Genomic DNA, 19,781 nt, shown 5'->3' with positions numbered 1-19,781 from the left:
GGACTTAGACTTACTCATATGCAGCATCTCTAGTAGGACAGGGTCTGATAATGCCTTGTAGGAGAGACACGGATCACCTCTAAGCAATCTGTAGGATACTGAGTAAAATGATATGGATTTGAGCTTGTCTGCATAAGACAGGTGTAGGAGGCCATGGATTCTCTTTGCGAGTTACTTATGTGGCCTTTCCGGTTGGTGCAGGTGTTTGAACAGGTACATACCAAACAGGGCGTTACACGCAATTATAGGTCTAATGAGGGAGGAGTAGAGAGCTAAAAACCTTTTTTTCTGGATGCAATCCATTTACTTATGAGATGAACAAAGTAAAAGGCTTTTCTGACCACTGTCCACATGGTCGAATGTGAGATTGTCGTCAACGTGAGCATCCAGGTCTCTCACCACAGTCTGTGTGCTTAGGGGGTTGCCGTGAATGTGGTAAATCAGTAGGGGCCATCATTTGGAGAGTCAATGACAGCAAACAACAAAGTCATCCACAAACCGGGTAAGCCACAGGCCCTTGATCTTTGCCTGGAACTTTGAGAAGTAGATGCCAAACAGCAGGGGGTCCCAGGACAGATCCCTGGGGAACACCACTAGTGACAGGTCGGCTGTTGGAGGTGGTGGTGCCTATTTTGACCTTGTGGGTCCTATCTGTGAGCCAGTTGGCCACCCATCTGATGAGACAGGGATTAACACTAAATTGTGCTTGCTTTTCAATGATGCCAGAGTGGGGGACTGTGTCAAAGGCCTTGGCCAGGTCAAGGTAAGCTGTATATACTGACTCCCTCATCCAGGGCCTTGGTGATGGCCTCAAAGAAGTCAACTAGGTTCAGTAGGCAAGATCTGTCCCTGATGACTCCAAAGTGGATGGTGTCAACTGTTTGGAGACTGCCTATGTCCTTGTTTATGAGATCCATAATACACTCCATGGCTTTACACATCAGACTTGTCAAGCTAATGGGCTAGTAGTTTCCCAGGTCAGTAGTGGCACCACCTTTGTGCAAAGGGATGACAAAGGCGGTTCTTGACTGCTGGAATGAAGCCTGTAATTAGGCTGTGGTTGAATAGGGTGCTCAGTGGCACAGCTAGTTCTTGCTGGAGATGGTGCAGAATACAGCCTGGGATATTATCAGGCTCCATGGAAGCTGTGTTCTTTGCCTTTGATAGGGCCTTTAAACACAATCTATGGAGATGCGAGTATCAGGGATGTCAACTGAGCCTTTGGGGGGTGATAAGGGGGTGACGTTTGTGCTGAAACTATCAGCTAGTAGGTTGGCTAAGTCGGCAGGATCAGTGCAAGTGGTACCATTAAGTACTAATTCGGAACAAACCTGGGCTTTGCCATGGAGGTTCCTAATGTAACTGAAGGACTTGCGAGTTGAAACTAGCCTCCGAAACAAAGGGAAACCACAATTGGCTTTGGAGTTTTTCACTAGTGATCTAATCTGGTTGAGGCAGAGGATGGAGATTTTCCCATTTGGAATTTGTTCCTTTTTATTCTTGGACAACAAGTTTCTTCCTTTTGTTGTAAACCCTGTAGATAAAGGATGTCCAACAGACAGGTTTGTGTCTCCTTGAGGAGGTCGTTTTAGTTCTGTTGGGTATGGCCAAGTCCATGCAGTTGTACAGGTGCTTACATACTGCACTGGTGTACTGTTCAGCATAGTTGTCTGCATCCTCCGAGGGCGGTGGTGGTGTGAAGCTGCTGATACCCTCCCTTAGGAGGGTGTAGTCAGCTTTTGAGAAGTTAGTCTGTTTACGGCTGTGTGGGATAGAAACTTCGAATGAGACAGACTGATTATCTGATCTCACCAGGGAAAAACAAACATACTATGGGAGTGTTGCAGCGGTCACACACGCTGGTGAGAACCAAGTCCAGTTATGTTCGCTCCCCTTGTGGGGATGAGACCAGCTGGTCTAGTGCATTAGAGATGAAGAAAGGAATCACTGGGTGAGTGCATTAGTGCAGGAACAGATCGCCCAGTCTATTGTGTGATAGTTGAAGTCACCAAGGGTCAGCGTATTACGGAGTACCTTGATGGAATCAAGTAGGTCCGGGTAGGAGTGGGTGTCCTGACACATGGAGGGGTGATCTATAGCTGGCTATAACTTGGATGGGTGTCTTGCCAACTGTCAGTTGCACCTGAAGTAACTACAGTGGGTCATGCTGGTAAACCAGTCTGGAGGTGTGCCTGTCTTTAATGAAGATAGAGACTCCACCACCCTTAGTCTTTCTGACATCATATTGGGGTCAGAAAGTGTGCAATGAGGTATAGCCTGTAAGGCAGGTGCGCTCTCTGCAGCCCCGAACCAAGTTTCCATGACTGCACAGACAGCATCTTCCAGTGGGAGGAGAGCCTCCAGTGGGTGCACTTTCAGATTAAGGCTCCTAGCATTGAGCAGCATGACCTTCAATTTGCTTTTTGACAGAGCTTTCACATTGGAAGATTTATCTTTGGGATATAGCCTAAAAAAGGCACAATGGGGTAGGCAAGAGCATTGGCCAAGATCCGGAACCCCAGGGGTTACAGGTGAAGGCCATCACTGGCAAAGCAATGAGGCCTGTCAACCATGTCATCCCTGGCAGATGCTGTTTTACAGTCTGAAAAAAGCTATGGTTAGCGAAACCACTTACAAGTTTGTATATGCATTTATATTTTTAATAACAAAAAAAGTAATTAGGATCATTCACAAATACTGCACTTACAAGTAGAAATAGGATTGCTTCTGTGAAGCTGTAATTAAAGGGTCCAGTGCCTTTCCTTTTACCACATTTCATGCAAATGTGGTTAGTTATTCATCTCAAATACTTAAGTTCAAAAACACGTAACCAAGATGGATAACACATTATAGAAACACCAGATGACTATTCCTGCATGCCCCCAGTTACTTAAAAAAAAAATTACATATAGACATGGACACAACATACATTGCTATCTATATCTACATATAGGTATATTTATTTATATCTACATATATCTATGTCTATTTTAGATTACGATAAATTTTGTGGTAATGTCAGTTTTACTGTTTGTTGCACTATGGATGACAGGAAAGTGACTGACACTGGTGCAAGGTTAATATAAATATTGGGATTGTGGAATATGCCCTTTCCTCTGGACTGTGTAGGGGGATGCCGAGGGGTTCCTGCCAATGTCTACTCCTTTTTAATGAAGCTCTATAAAATGTAATAGGTGCCTGCAATTTGCATTTAAGAAGCTGACTGTGCATCACAGTTGTTCTGCTAACCCTTCATCCTCTCCTCTTGCTTCACTTCTGCCTCCATTTTACTTTCTCTTACCCTCCCTGCAATTTCTTACAGTACATTATAACCTCAGTTGAAAACAGTCAGTAACTGCTTCTCCTTTACTCATCTGTTTTTTTATAAAATTACCAACTGCTGTAAACCCTTTAAGTGCCTCTACTTACCGTTTGCGACAGACTGCGTCTTGCAATCAACTTAGATGTGTTCCAACCCATTCTATTCGCCCTCAGTTCATTCAGACTCACTCCGCTCCACCTACCATGCTCCCAAATCTCACCCACCCCAACTACTCCTAACCTTATACAGAAACAGGAAGCCACATCCCACCACACCAACCAATCAACCAATGCCATTAAATAAACCAAATCACTTCTACACTACTAACCTACAACAAAATTACTAATCACCAATCTCAAGTAGCTTCACCTTCTAGTACTGCCCATCCCTTATAATACCTTGTATATTCCACCACACTACAGCCAACATGATAATCCTACACACCTGCTAAGCCTACGAACTACTACACACCTAATCACCTACTACCATAATTCAGAAAAATTACCCTTACTCCCCCACAGTAACATCTGACACTCAATCACTACATACCTTCCGATATAATCACACCTTTACAACATTTCCCCCACAGACCTCTCAAATATATTCACATACAGGCAACCCCACACTATTAAAATACACCAAACAACCCATACCCATGTTACATACAAAAATGTCCTAACCCTGGAACACTTAACCTTCCCTCCAAACACAGATATAGAATTACTAATCTTCCACCTACAACGTAAACACCAAGAAAAGTATCATTATAGCAGCTTATATCCCTCACAAAACTGAAAACCTTCTCAAACCGGGTATCTACAACACTCATCCAAGAAACAATCTTATGAGATTTTAACCTTGACTCTGGGTGCCTTCCAGATACTTGTAGTGATCATCTGCCCACCTACCTCCTACCTTCTTAGGCATACAGCATACCTCACTAAAAATACATAAACACATCCGCAAAAAGAAAACCTTTAACAATCTACTAAAATATCATGATTGGTGCCCTCAAACATCTCCAGTTAGACAATGCTGTCCAATACTTTGAATATCCTCAACAATCTGGCCCTACTAAGAAAAACGGTTAAATCAAAACCTCTCCCAAATTTAAACAAAAGATACCAAAACTATCTATGAAACTAAAAGACCGGGCCTGATTACACTAACTAAAAACAAAACCTCACTCCAAAAATCACCATCAATTAAGAAGTTTAATCAAAAACAAATCAGAAACCACACACAAAAAAAAGATACTATAGTACTCGAAATGCTGCAGCTTCTATTCCCACTCCAGGCACCTACATTAATTTTTCCAATATTGGCACTGCAGTGCTGCACTCCCAAGTCCAGATGAGATGTTAAAACAGAGGTCCCATCTCTCTGAGTTAGTGTTAACTCATGAAGCTTTAAAAAGATCCCATGGTTCTTACTGAAAAAGATAGTAGGGGAAGTTCCCTGGTGCCCTGGCCAATTTTCCTCTGGTCAGTAGAACTACCATACTGGGTGCCCACTGAAGCGAGGGCACTGGCCTAGTGGGACTAACTGTCAAAAATAAGTAACAAACACAAAACATACATTTCCAGATCTCTAACATTTTACTTGTTTCAGCATGCATCTTCATCATTACTATACTTACTTTGATTATTTTATTACTGAAAACACCAACACAGTCCAGGTTAACGGTTTTATTTGCCAGAAAATTCTCTTTCTGGTTTCTGTCAGTGAGGTCTCCTATCTCCAATAAGTTTTGACATCTCTCTCTTAAGTACGATGACATTCTACTCTGAGAGCAATGACTTTCTGTATGCCCAAATGCACGTCTCACTTTCATTCTCTCTCTCTCTCCTTACCCACATCCACTCAAATACTCCTCCTTTCCAAATTTCCATCACTAGAGAAAGACTGCTCTTAAAAACACTTTTCCATGCACATCACTATCGAACAATTGAACAGGGTGAACTGAACCAATATACTGCAATACACAACTGTGTTACAAAAGCCAGAAGAGTGCTTTCAACCAAAGTCAGGACTTCATCTAACCATTAGATTCAACTATAAGCCCTATAGCAGCAAAAAATACTGTAATCAACTAATCACGATTCTAGATGACAAAAATCGGAGAAGCACAAGATCTTACAAGACATCTGGTTGAAGAGAAGAGGATGCTCGCTGGTCAGCTCCTTGAAGTCAGTAACACAAAAGGTACTGACAAATGAGACTTTTGCCATGTCAGCAGGTGCATACAGTGGAACTGCAAAAGAACAGAACAGCCCACCTAAAATGAAAAAAAAACAGCCTTCCAGATATGCTCACATATGCACTCAGAGTTAGGGCTTATAAATCTAACATCAAAGCACCTGCTGCTAAGGTACAGAATGAGTACAGCTAGAGAACTAGGGATTGTGAAAATCTTCTAAGAATGAGGGATGATGTGTGCAAAACAGACATCTGTACTAGTCTGGCCATCTGAACAAACACCAGTGTTACTGTTTTATACTAACCATATCTAGCTTTCAGACACCCACATAGGAATGAGAAACATTTGAGCATTTCAAGTGATAGATTGTTAAGCTCGTCAGAGTTGGTGTCATTTTGTCACAAAATGAACATGGTAGTTTTACCCCCTCAAACATGACAACACAATCAAAATACAAGAGCAAAAAAATTACTAGGGGATGCCACTAGCAACAGCACAGGCAAACATAACAGCTATAAAGCACTTAAGTTTTCACCAAAGCCCATGCTCCAGCAATCCAAGTTCACTTTTCATGCAGGGGTCACCAAGAAAGAAATGGGTTCTGGGCAGGGATGCAAACAAAATGGGTTGTAATTTCACTCTTACTTTAGGACATTTTCATCAAAAAGTTTTAGCAAGTTCCAGGACTGATCTGCCAAATACTGCAGTGAAATGATTTGCTTTGCACTTAGGATACTTGATACTTTATCTTTACAATAATTCATTTAGACTATATCACTGCAATCAGACCATTGGGCTAGACTACATAGCTGTTGCTCATTGTTGCTACTTGTTAGACAGAGATAACATTGCACTTGTGAATACTACAATAATCAGAAATCGTATTACTGTATCCTTCAGTTGTACTCAAACCACTACCCCACTGTATTATACCAAGAGCAAGACGTTATTAAGCTAATCATTTTTCTCACACCTTGTCATCTGCACACTGTTCAGTATGAAACCTCAGTCCAGCCCCTTCTCTATAACCTGACAGCGCTAGGTATTTTTAAGCCAGAGTAGCTAACATTTTCCTGCTTAGTGAAAGCTCTTTATTGCTATGTCAAAGACTCAATATGCAAGAGGTGTTAAGTATTTACAGAATTTAAAAGCTACCTTCCTTACTTCAAAACACATTCATTAAGCACAATGCCCACACACATATACAAATTCACAGAATTGCACAGACACACACTAACTTACACCAAGATTGCTAGAAGCAATCTACTCAAGTCTCCAAGGTTGCAGGCAAGAAACCTAAGCCATTAGTTTACACAGCAACAGGCCTACCTTCACCCTGCACTACCACTGTCAGTCCATATGACTCAGTCACAAGGAGGCAGAATCCAAGGTCTTAAGGTCCACTGAGACTGCATCTGCCTATGGCAATGTTTTAGTAATAAGGGGCTGTACTATCAGGTGTACAGACATACGCGGTGGTGCAGCAGTAGCATTGTTGCCTCACAGCAAGAGGTTCTCCCGTTCGATTCTCAGCTAGAGAGCAGGGAGTGCCTTCTGTGTGGAGTCTGCATGTCCTCCCCACGGTCGAGTGCGTGTTCGAAAGACATGCGTAAATGGGCGTTCCTTCACTGAAGGTTAAACGTCGAGCTGGCACCTCGGCATTTGTAAAAATCTACTGCCAATCATTAGCAGACCGAAGTTCCACTGTGGCGACCCCTAACCGGGAGAAAGCCGAAAGACAAACAACAACTATCAGGTGTACAGACACTACCTTCACCTGGCTGAATAACACTAGGGTGACCAGAACAAGGATCTAAGTAGTAACAAGGGCTCTTGGATCCTTCCATCCTGACAAATTATTACGACTCTGTGATCCTTAAGTGGGAGAAGGTCCTTAAACACTTAAGCACTCTATCCAGAGGATTCATGATTGAGTTTACTATGCTTGTGTCCGACGAAGGAAAGAAACCACTCTTGAAAGGTATCTTTCTATCACCCAGAACAATGCACACATGCATGTCTAGTTACAGAAACATTGCTTTAATGCAGTGTAAACTATCCCTCTATTACTGGGTTTAGTGCTTACCATGCCTTCTGACCTAGTGACAATTATGGATGAACAGTATTCACCAGTGATATCACTTCATGGCAAATTCCTCAAGACACAAATTCTGAACTCTAGATGTTCAAACCATCCTAAACACTAGTTACAATTTCGTAGCTAACTATAGAGCACACTCTGTCTCCTAAGCACAATAGCTATCTTACCACTTCAACTGAAATCCCCATTAAACTCAACACCTTTCTACTGGGGAACTTCTCCATCAGTAAACTGTCTGACTTACACTGCCCATGACAGGACAGACCAGCACAATACTTCCTTGATGTTATAAATGCTAACTTCCTAGGTACCTAAACACCTTTGATTTTTGCCTGACAAATTTGGCCACTTGCTGCACACCTCCATATGCATCACCTTCCCCTTGTTAAATGAGAACACAAATCAGTGACTTTTTCCATTAAAACTAGTACAGCTTCCCCTGAAAATATCTGTTTGTGGGCATCTCAAATCTTACTCAACTCCCACCTATGATTCTGAGCAAGTCACTTAACCAGACACCATCCCTGGTCAGTCTGAAAACGGTTCATGAAGATCAGTGCTCGACCCCCCAGAAGACAAATATATAAAATATTGTAGGACCTATATATAATCCTCACCTGATGGATTCCATAGCTAATGCCACTATCCATGCCTTTGACTTCCACACTCAAACGGAAATACTTGTATTGACAAGGGAGTCCCTAACCACACTAAATATAATGAGAAATTTAAAAACACGCATATATGGCAGAATACCCTCAACACTAGATTACATGACCAAGAGAAAATAAAATACTTCAAAATGAAAAGGTAGGGAGAATGAGATGCATTTAAGCAACCCAGTAAATAGCTCAATGGAATCATCAAGAAACTCAAAGCTGAATATGAACACCCAGCAATGCTCAGAGCTAGTCCACAATACTACCTTCCGCTCTGACCCAAAGGAAAAAGTAAATACCTTAGTGACAAATTTAGAGTAACATTTACTCTACCACAGTTTTACCTATTCTACAGTCCCAGCCACTCCCTTTAATTACCCTCAACCCTCTTAAAAAGCAAACACAATCCATGGGCCCAGATAAACCAGACTGCCTAATTATCGGTATTAAATTATGGCTGATATGAATCTCTACTTACTCTTTAATCTATGCTTCTCTGCCGATTGCTTTAAAATCTGGAAAACAGACACCAATATTTTACACAAGGGTGGCCTAACCAAGAACCCTGGTAACTACAGGCCCATTAATCTCATCTCTAAAGCCAATGAACATATCACCCAAGACCTCATTCTAGACAGTGAAAATCTCTCGCCCTCAATTAGACTTTGTCGATTCCACTAACTTTTGTTTTTGAGGAAATCACCAAAGTAGTGGATAGTGGTTACACAATATGTACAGCACATCTACACCCAATTAAAAACAATTTTACACTATTCCAAGGCAATACTGATAGATTTGTAAATCCGAATATAAACACATGTTGTGCGGTGGGAAGATAACTGGTTGTCTGACAGAACCTGCGTGGTTACAGTTGCCACTTCTGAAGTCAAACAAGTTACCAGTTATGTATACAGAGCTCAGTGTTCCCACCCCATTTGGCATCTATTTTTCTGACCTTTAGGCCAACATTCCTGGCCTATGGTTATCCAAGTCTATAGGCATCCATAATTTGAAGTGTTCAGTCTTCCACTGCCTAACTGGTACAAGGATAATGGTCTCAAATTAAACGTGAAAAAAATGCAGTACAGCTCATTTTGGTAAGCAAAACATTTCCCATCCATACAGTTAACGCAGCCCTCCAAATCACACACACTGTTGTATTGTCGATAATCCCGTATCTTTTGACCAACTTGTCGCTGCAGTACTTCATTCTATCTGGGTCATCTCATTTCCAAAGGCAACCTCTTTAGATCCAAAGCAATCTTAATCTCGGTTCCTCTTTACTCATTTCTTATTAGACCCATTGCTGAATAGAATGCCCATTTTTGCATGTATTTATGAAAACATAAAACTCAACCTGACAGCCCTCAAAGACACGTACCAAAAAAAAAGATTTGTAGGTCACAATCTTAACAATCCAGACAAACTTATCGTCCTTTCTCTGTAGTCTCTCTCTTACAAACTCTGCCACAGTGTTCCGAGTCTAGCCTTTCGAGCCATAAAAGATTTCACCCTCTACCTACTTATTCCTTCAAAGAACACAAAAGCATGATGAAAACTTCATCAAATGAGTAAGAACACTCATTGATATGAGATTTATATCCCAAAACATTCTCCACTCCTGGAGAAAACTTCTAACACACATCAAGGACAGTAGCACCCATGCCACCTTAAATGTAAACCCAGATAATTGAAAGGCTCAAAATGATCCCATGCACTGTAACCACAAGGCCAAAAACAATAAAATAATAATTGAAGCGCTGCTTCAAATTCTCCTCATTTATTTCTTGTGTTGCCCTCTTTGAAGCCGGAAGGAACATTAAACTTTGTTTGCAGACTGATTCCCTAATACTTGGCTATGAACATATAAGCATTTAACCAATATTTGTAAATAAATACTCTAGGTCCACACAACAGTACTTCACAAACTAAACAATGACACCAGTAGTTCCTGCCTTAATATTTTTAATAATCTGCAATTTGCTAAGACAGATGAACAACTTCCCATTCCCTTCCGCAGTGTTCACTTCTTGCAACGACTGTGCCACACTAGGATATGAAGAGATGTCATCTTCCAAAAAAATCAAGGATTATAAGTTGCTGTACTTTGTCACTCAGCTTCTTATGATGTCATACCTACATAGTTACTGCTATATAACGAACGGCAAAAATGTACATATACAAGGAACAGAGAACACTTTACATGTGCAGTCTCACAAAGTTTAATAAGTAGCACAGAGGTCAGAAAACTTGCGTGTGTCTGAAAGAAAAAAAATGGAAGCATCCTCTCATTCACCCCTCTCCCCAATATGAATTTTTATGGATTAATTCTTGTTACTGATATTGGTGTTTTCATTTTTTTTGTGAACTTTAAACAAATTTAATTCAAGGCTGACTATCATTTGAACATTAGAACTCATTTGTATAATTACAACTGCCTCTGAACAAGCTGTTTTAGTTTTTGAAATGGTCAAGTTCACAAACCTTTCATCTGCTGGATTATTGCAAGAATATAATTGGAAGTGTGGAGACTAAAGAACCTAGCCCATCTTACCAACTGCCCCACAGTACTGTCTGGTTAAGTGACTAAGAGCCCCACAGTAAGCAAATGGAGATTGATGAGTAAGGAAGCACCTTGTTAATGGTTTCTAGTCTTAATCCACTGCACTAAATGTTAGATTATGGGATCAGACTTTGACAAAACATGGCCAGGACTTCCTATTAACTGAACTGTGTTTCCTACAAAATGTTTTTGTGCAACACAAATATCAGAGTGATGCTACAATATTTTTTGTTTACTCTTTTAACGACTTTGTGGTCTTATTACCAGAAGAACAAGCAGAATCTCCTGTTTCATACCTCACTTAAATTGGACAAACTTTTTTATTTCTTCCACAGCATGTTCTGCATCAAAAAATGATGTTGTCCCTCCAGGAAAGAATATTCTGAAGATAGTTGGATATAGCAGTTTTGAATCTCACCCACGTCTCAAAATTCCCTGATTAGCAGAATACATGTAATCAATCCTCTTCTGCCTGGTATAGAGGGAGTAATAATTTTCCACAAACATCACTGTCTCCCACTTTTAGTACAGTGTCCTTCTGCCACAGTTTTGCCAGAATCAATTCCTTCTGCTGGTCTGACTGCATTGCTTTCTCATAGCCATGTTTGGAGCAGACGCACAATGTGCCCTTCCAATTAACTCCTGCTGTGGAATACACCAGTCCAGCTGCTTATTTGTGATTTCATAAAATTAATACAGTGTGTTCATTCCAGCTCCTCTGGTACAGCAGAAAAGCTCAGATTTTTCCCTACGTGCTGTCCTCCAATTCTACTATTTTTTGAAACATCTGTTCTTGAGCAGTCTCACATTCAGCCAGCCTTTTCTTCATTTTGACCTGATTTTTGCAGTTTTATCACCTCATCTACATATCTGTTTAAAGCTTCTTCCATTTTATCTATGTTTTTGTTATTTTTAATGGATATATTCAGTGTTTCATTTATTTTAATCAGATCAGAGTACATTTGACTTATTTTTTCTCTAGGTTATTGGAAGTCATACTTTATACCAAAGCTGGAGATTGCACTCTTGCTGAACAGCTGCAGAATTTTTCCCAGTGTTTCTTCCTCACTTTTTGTGGTTGATTTTAGGTTCTCTGATTTTATTTTTTTTTTGCTAGCATCCAGGCAGTGCACTTACTAGCCAGTTACTGAAATTTATCCCAAAAATAAGTTCACTGGTTCTCTCTTCGGAATTTGTTTTCAGGCTGGGAGAGCTGAAATTAAGCTGTTACTCAATGTGTAGCCATCTTAAGTCACATTACAGTAAATACAAAAAAGACCCATCACTGTTGGATTCAAAAGACAGTACAGAAAATTACGAAGCAAGAACACAGTATACAAAACTTATAAAAAGTAAGCTTTATGGATTCAAAACAACGTACAAAAAAATATATAGAAGCCATACAGAAGACCATATTTTGGTCACAGTAGGCGGCAACATCACACAACCATCTCAGGTTCCACACAAAGTCTGTGATACCATCCCCTTGAATGAGATAATTACTAGTACTGTTCATTATACAAGTTACTCCCCACTGAATATCACACACATTCCGATACAATTCCGTTTTGATTTTAAATCATCCTAAATAGAAAAAATGTGGCGTATGTAGCTATTCTTATGGTGCGACATCTGCTGACAGTATGTATATTAATTTCTATACAATCATTTGTCAATTAAAATTACACTGTCATTCTGGTTTATTACATGAAGTTTTCTATTGAAAAGTCTATTACAGCTAATGTAAATGCATTACTCGTTAATCAGTCTCCCTGCATATCATTCATTACCAAATATGATCAGAAATCATACAAACAAATAGCACATTACTAACTGCTGTCATAAAATTTTACAAAAACATCAAAATAACCATAGGTGACTACTGAAGGCAGCACAATGCTTTAACACATTGCCTGTCTGCAATGATTTATCATACCATATATCTCAACCTCTAAAGTCAAGAATCAAGAACCAGAGCAAAAAAAAAATTCAAATGCAAAGGCTTAAATGGCATCTTGTATTAGTATTGCTCACTTAGAATATTTGTAGAAGACTGTTTCACAGTCTACAACACTCTGCCTGATTAAAATCAGTTACAGAGACATATGAAAAACTGACAAAATCATACAATTTATGGTTTTAGTGGATAAAAATGTAAAATATAATAACCAGATAAAAATCCACACATAAAATGCACTGGGTACTTGCAAACCTTGAAAAATAATCAAAATACACTAAACAAGCAAGCAAACATGCTGAACTCATTCTCTGACAACACCTTTGTCTATTTCAGGGCAGTGAAGCAAAAGCCTAACCCCAGTGCTCAGAGGGGACGAGTATAAAAAAAATAATCCTGGAGTGAATGTCAGCCCATTGTAGCACAGACACACTAGCTTGCCAATCCACCTACATCTTTATGGGAGGAAACCAGAGGACCTGGCGAAAGCCCATGTGAATGCAGGGAGGACATACAGATTCCAGAGAGAAGATACTCCTGCCAAGAACCAAAAAAGTGGACAGTGATAACCAAACACAAAAATCTAGAAACCTTAAAGCACATCAGAGCATAGTATCAAATGAATGAAAAAAAGAAAATCATATGGATAAAATCCACTGTAGAAACAGACTATGTACTGTGCTATCATTTTTTTCTTATTTTAAGACAGACCCAACTCTGGTAATTTTCTACATAGATATACACTACATAACTGTTAGTAATGCACAGAAAAACAAGGGGGACAAATGTTATGCACAGAGAAACAAGGGGGACAAACGCTATGCCAAAAGTCAGTCATATACGTGTAACATATAAATGCTTCCCTCAACCTTAAGTAGCACTTTTCCTTTATGATTCAAGTTTTACCACCAAAGGTAAAAAACACTAGTAAACAAAGAGACCACATTTATAGCTCTTAAAGTCCCTGTTCACAAATAAGGAACAAAACCAAAAATAATGATAGAACAAAATAAAGGACTTCAGCATTACATTAATTCACTTACTAAAACTAATACAACAACCGGTTGTACATACATCTGGATTTTCTGAATAAAAGTATGAAACTAATGTATGGTATTACTGACAGATTATCCAAAGTGATTTATAAAAAATAAATCAGAAATTTTCAAGGGACAAGGCAAAATCAAGTTTAGACATGACCACATCAATGGGGTAAACAAAAACAAGGTTTTGCTCAAAAAGCTGCAAAAAATTTTAATGTCAGACTAGAAACAACAAAACACAGAAGCTGCATTTTTACTTGAGCTCTGATTACCAATGAAGTAACTCATCTCTCTGTCTCTTGCACTTTCCCCAAATAGGACAGTTTTCTTCTTTGAGAAAGTCTAGAACAGCATTTGATGGCGAATTTCAGGTGTGCAATGTATTCAGGTAAACAAGGAGCAAGATGCAACAGCAACCAATATTTAAGACTGACACATTCATATACGCCCAAAAGTAACACAGGGAATCAGTGACAATGAATCACACTGGCCTGAAATAGTATCTTTGCGTAGCAGTTAAAGCGTTACTGAAATAGTATCTTTGCGCAACAGTTAAAGCGTTACTGTAAAAGCATAGTTGCACACATTTATGCTGCTGTTGTAACATTTTAAATCACAACCATGGAGGCACTATTTCACTCCAGTGTTATCCATTATCTAATTTAAAACACCCAGTTCAGCAACTGCCCTTGTACATACACATTTATACCCAGCCCATATTCGTGGTGATTAGCGTAGCGTTGGTCTCAGATCAACCAGTAGAAACAGACCCCAAACCTGCCAGTCTGACAGATCCAAGACTTCTTGGGCAGAGTTCAAATCTTTAGCCATCAAATACGCTTTAGCAAACAAACCAAGAACAGTAAGCCACAAGAAGTTAACCTACTTCCATAAATACTGGAAAAGACTTATTACCTAGATTCTCACTAAGTTAGCTAGAACACTTTATTTTTCTTTCCTATTCCCCATTAAACAATAATTATCCCGCTTAATTTCATACAAAGGCTACAATTAACCTTTTTACAAGAGAATTGTGCTATATCCATGAGGTTTATCACAGTGTCCCCTAGCACATAGGTATTTGTATATATCACTATTGCATGTAAAAATTATCAATTTATGAACTTTTCTATGACAATCTGCATAAGTGACAACCCAGTGTAAATAATTGTAAATAGTTGCCTTGATAGGTTCAGGTATTTGGTTATACTTCTCCTGAGAAAATAATGTTTAATGCTGTACTGTCAATATTAACGACCAGTTGTTAGATCTAAGTCACACTCAACATTACAGGACATGCTTACCTCTTATTGTCTATTGCAATTAAAACAATGTCTGTTTTTTTTTTCTTTTCTCTTTGCCTTTTTAAAATATCAAGGTCAGTCATCACATATACCTTGTAATATTTATGCATTATGTATTTTTCAACTCTGTGCAACTCTACTGACATGCTTACTTTCATCTTGTGGTGTACTGTTCATTGTAGTTAAAGAAAATTTGAAATAAAAATTATATCTGAAAAATAAAAGAAAGAAACGCTATTGCCTTAGATACAGTGGGAAGCTGCACAGAGCTGCAAGACACTTTGCTTGCATGCATAACTCTACTAGGTGCTTTATATTTACACCACTATCTTTAGTCGTGGAAGAAAAATGCCCACAACTGTATCAGATTATCCGAAAAGATAATCAGAAGGCGATACATTCTGTCAATCCATTAAGTGCATGGCAACTGTCGCTTCTGTCCCTTGTCAAAGCATCCTAACAAAACACTGCCTTAAAAGTCCGGATTCACAGTAAGGAACAGGGCGATAACGGAGAACGCTAGACCGTTAACTCATTCGCATTCACAGATGCGAGTTACGCTCAGTCCGTGTTCTCCGTCATCGTTGAATAAACCACCCAGATCAATCTAAACTATCCGTTATTAAAGTAAAATAAAAATGAAGACTCATTTTGCAAACTGCAGCATAATACATTTAATCAAATAAATTATTCCCCCTAAAATATTAGGATAATGACATTTGTTTTGTCTTGCATTCCCCCTGCAGGACAGGACACACCTGTCTGCAGTGTCTGAACAGTGCAAACAAGGTAGTCCACTTACAATTCACTCGAAATAATTGCACTATCCAAATGAGCTAGTGTTGACGATCAAGGTGGCGGCTAAACACAGCAGCCAGCCGCTTTTTTCTGCGACTGCCACCAATTCTATGAAAACCATAAAGGCAAATGTACACAGCAAACAGAGAACGGCAAACAGCAAAATACGTGTAATAAATAAGTCTGCATATTACACTTACATTCCCATCTCACAAAGGAATGCCGCTGTAAACAAAACAAAACTCACTGGTTCCTCCTTCATATGTAACTTTACTCTTTACAGACGTCATTGGGAAGGGGCGGGGCGCGCGGCTACCGCGTACTGCGCACTAGCGTATGTGATGTTTTTTTTCTCGCGACTCACACGCCCCCAATAACAATCGAGGATTTTTCAAGGTAACGGCAGGAAAGGAAGTAGGTCGGAGCTTTCTTCCTTATCATATCTACAGACAGTTATCTCCTAGTCCGTGTGCTGCATGTCGTCGTAATGTGGGATATAGCTGTTAATCATTCAGGGACAAATCCATAAATAACCAGTGATACTTTTAAATAACAGTACGATTAAGTTAAGGTATTGACAGTATAAACGCTCTCAAACTTCCAGCCTGAAATAGGGATACCGCCTGTCTCTCTTTTGGCAATTGTGACCTGCGAAAAAAACTAAAAAATGGCAAATGTCGCTGTATATATGTTTAGTCCTGCAAAAAGTTTCTATAAAAAGTGTCCCACTTTAAGCATTTGAAAATGTGGCAACCCTAGTCTGAAAATGAACACTACCTTTCATATTGAGGAACACTTTTACTAACAATTTCGGCAAGGAAGCTCATGGGATATTTAAAATGTGACATTTTTACTTGCATAAAAAAATCTTTTAATGAAATAATATGATTCTCTTCTATTTACCATGCATAGCAGTTAAAATTGCTAACATCTTTTTAAGACCCCAAACGAGGAGCGTTCCTCGCAATGAGGTACACTTTAGAGTTACTCAAAGGAGCGTGAGTTAATTACACCTTTTATGACCTAAAATAAGTCTATAACTCTTTTAATTGTAATTCACCACCTTTTCCCACAGATCACTATTTTAGGAGAGATTAAGAGGGACAGAGCGGCAATCCGAGTCAAAACCCGGGACGTCCGTCCCTGAAAATCAGACATAGCTGAGAGGTGTAAAAAAAACAAATAGATAAAAAGTGCCACAGTGGAAATAAACAGCAAAAGTCCAAAAATTCCAATAAATCCACAGGATACACCAAGGCAGATGTGATAAAAGCTAGTTTAATGAACGGTAAGCACTTTCATGCTCTCATGAGCACTTTTTCAGACCATATAAAATCAAGCTGTGATGTGGGTGAAAATCGGAGCACCCAGAGAAAACTCACGTGACATGAACACTGAAGGCCCCAACAGCAACTCAGCAGAGCAGGCTCTGTCAGGCGGCAGCGCTATCTGTTGCGTTGTGTGTGCTGTAAGTATAGCCTTTACTTAGGAGTATGGAAATTCGTGCAGTCTACTTTCTATTGTTCCTCATAACTTTTGCATATTTTTTTTTGTCCTGACCCCACGGCAGGTTTACCATCCCACTATACACTGAATGTTGTTGTTGACACACAAGACACCACGTGCGAAAAGGGAGCAAGTGGCTGTGGATGCATGAATTTTTCCCCCTGTCCTTCGTATTTATAAATTTGTGAGAATTATAGTCCGTCAGTAATACCAGACATTAGAGTTCTTTGTACTGGGGCTTGTGGATTACACAGTTCATATTGATCTGAAAACGTATGCCGTCAGATTTTCCAGGGCGAAACATAGCCACGGCTAGTACAAAGGACAGAACTTCACTTTTTTTGCCCAAATAAGCTTATTCATGTAGCATTGTAGTTGCTTATTCTGTTTCTTATAACATTTAGGTGTTTCAGATACAGAATAACTGTTTTATGCGACTATTACATAAAGTATGGGAAATAATTTTGTCCTAAAAGCTCAGGACATTTGCCATTTTTTTCAATTTTTGCAGGACACAACTGCCCAAAGAGGGACGGTCCCTCGCAAATTGAGACAGGTGATAATCCTGATGCTGTCCGATGCAACATTTGTTGTGCCGGTACTTTATTTAACTAAACTAGATTAAAATCGTCCCATATTTGAGATTTTGTACCTAATTATTTTTGAAATTGTCCCCGATTGTTGAGTAAAGAAGCAGGGATCTATACATGCTAGAGGTGGAAGTTTTTTCTTCCAATCCATGTTGCATTTTAAATATGGAACAGGAAACGAACACAAAATAATAATTAACAAATATTGCAAATTACGCAACTTTATTGAGGCCTTTGCAGGTGGTATTTTTCTCCCCCTTTCAGGGTTTTACAGCTAAGCATCTGCTAGTTTAATAATGGAGCCAGGGTGGAATTTAGAATAGCATTACAAATGATATAGCATGGTTGTACAAGTGTCTTTCGGCTTTTCCCGGTTAGGGGTCGCCACAGCGGAACTCCGGTCCGCTAAAATGATTGGCAGTAGAGTTTTACGTGCTGGCTTGCCGGGCCTAACGCACAACCTTCAACGAAGGAACGCCCGTTCACGCATGTCGCCACACAGAAGATGCTTTGAGAGTCGAACGGGCAACGTCTAACTGTGAGGCGACAACGTTACCGCAGTTATAGCATGGCTGTACAAGCAAAAAAAAAAAAATTTCCATTTGCTTATAGCATGGTTGTACAAGCAAATGGAAAAAAATAACCATGAAGATTTCTTAAAATATTGAGTGTAACTGTACTTTTAGTACCACAAGTGGTACTTTGAATTATGGATTATTGTGATGATTATCTTTGCAAAAACATATGTGCACAGGTTGATACGACAAATTGTGCCTCAATGTGCATTTTTTTTGAATGAGAGTATGAAACTCTTGTATTCCTCAGTGATTGACTAGAAAGTCAAACAAAAAGCAAGATATGAGCAAAATCAGCGATAGCTGAGTGTTGACAGACACATGTAACACTCACTTGTAGTGGGTGGTCACTGTTCGGAAATAAATCATTTTTCAGTTTTTGTGGTTGGGGTCTGCACCCTATATTTACAACTAGTTATTTATAGTTGCCCTTCCCCTCTTTTTAATCAAACCATACAATCTATTTCACATCCAGATCAGGATGCAAAGTAACTGACCAAATAGTGGAGATGAGGAAATGGTCCAGTTGGGCATTTCTAGACTTGGAGAAGGTGCGTGACAAGGTCCCAAGAAAGCTTATTTAGGTAGTCCTGTGATGATTCAAAGTCCTAGATACATCGGTAGAATTAGTGCAAGCTGTGAACAGGGGCCCACTCACAAATATTCTAACAGTGTTAAGACTCTCAGAGGGGTTCCTAGTCAGAGTGGGTGTGCATGAGGGCTGAGCACAGACAACCACTGCTGTTACTGGTGATAGACTACATCAGCAAAGAGGATGAAGTGGTTAGATCAACAAAGATACTGTATGCAGATGATATGGTACTACAAACTGATTCTGAACAGAAACTTCAAGAAATGATAGGGAACTGGAAAGCAAAACTGAAAGCACATGGGATAAAGCTGAACACAATCAAGCTAGCAGTATTTGTAGTAGCAGATAAAAAACCAGAAGAAACTTAAAAAAGAGATAAATGGAAAAACAATGGAACAAGTTAACATCTTCAAGTCTCTTGGAGGTGCAACTGAGGAGAAGGGAAGCTTGAGGAAGCCAAAGCTAGAATCAGAGATGCTGCAGCCAAATTTATTTATTTATGTATGTATGTATTGTTTGTTGACTGGGAGTGTCCGACTGGGCTTTTTCTTCTTCGTTCGGCTTTTCCCGG

The 19,781-nt window shown here is 39.6% G+C and overlaps 1 protein-coding gene across 2 annotated transcripts in view; it reads right to left on the bottom strand.

Annotated features, from left to right (window-relative positions):
• The window catches only part of LOC122813052 (cholesterol transporter ABCA5-like), a 2,390,735-nt gene extending 2,374,487 nt beyond the window's left edge, over positions 1-16,248 (bottom strand). Inside the window, exon 1 of one of the 2 annotated variants that reach the window (XM_044085171.1) lies at positions 16,148-16,248. The gene's annotated coding sequence lies outside the window, so the exon portion shown is untranslated. Of the gene's footprint in view, positions 1-15,951; positions 16,108-16,147 lie in introns of those variants that run through there. The other variant, XM_044085172.1, reaches the window with a different exon arrangement.
• Positions 16,249-19,781: the final 3,533 nt, after the last annotated feature.

This window comes from Protopterus annectens, chromosome 10.part0, assembly GCF_019279795.1.
Source record: "Protopterus annectens isolate FY-2018-M chromosome 10.part0, PAN1.0, whole genome shotgun sequence".
NCBI classification, from domain to species: Eukaryota; Metazoa; Chordata; order Ceratodontiformes; family Protopteridae; genus Protopterus; species Protopterus annectens.
This window is presented reverse-complemented; position numbering and strand designations above follow the sequence as displayed.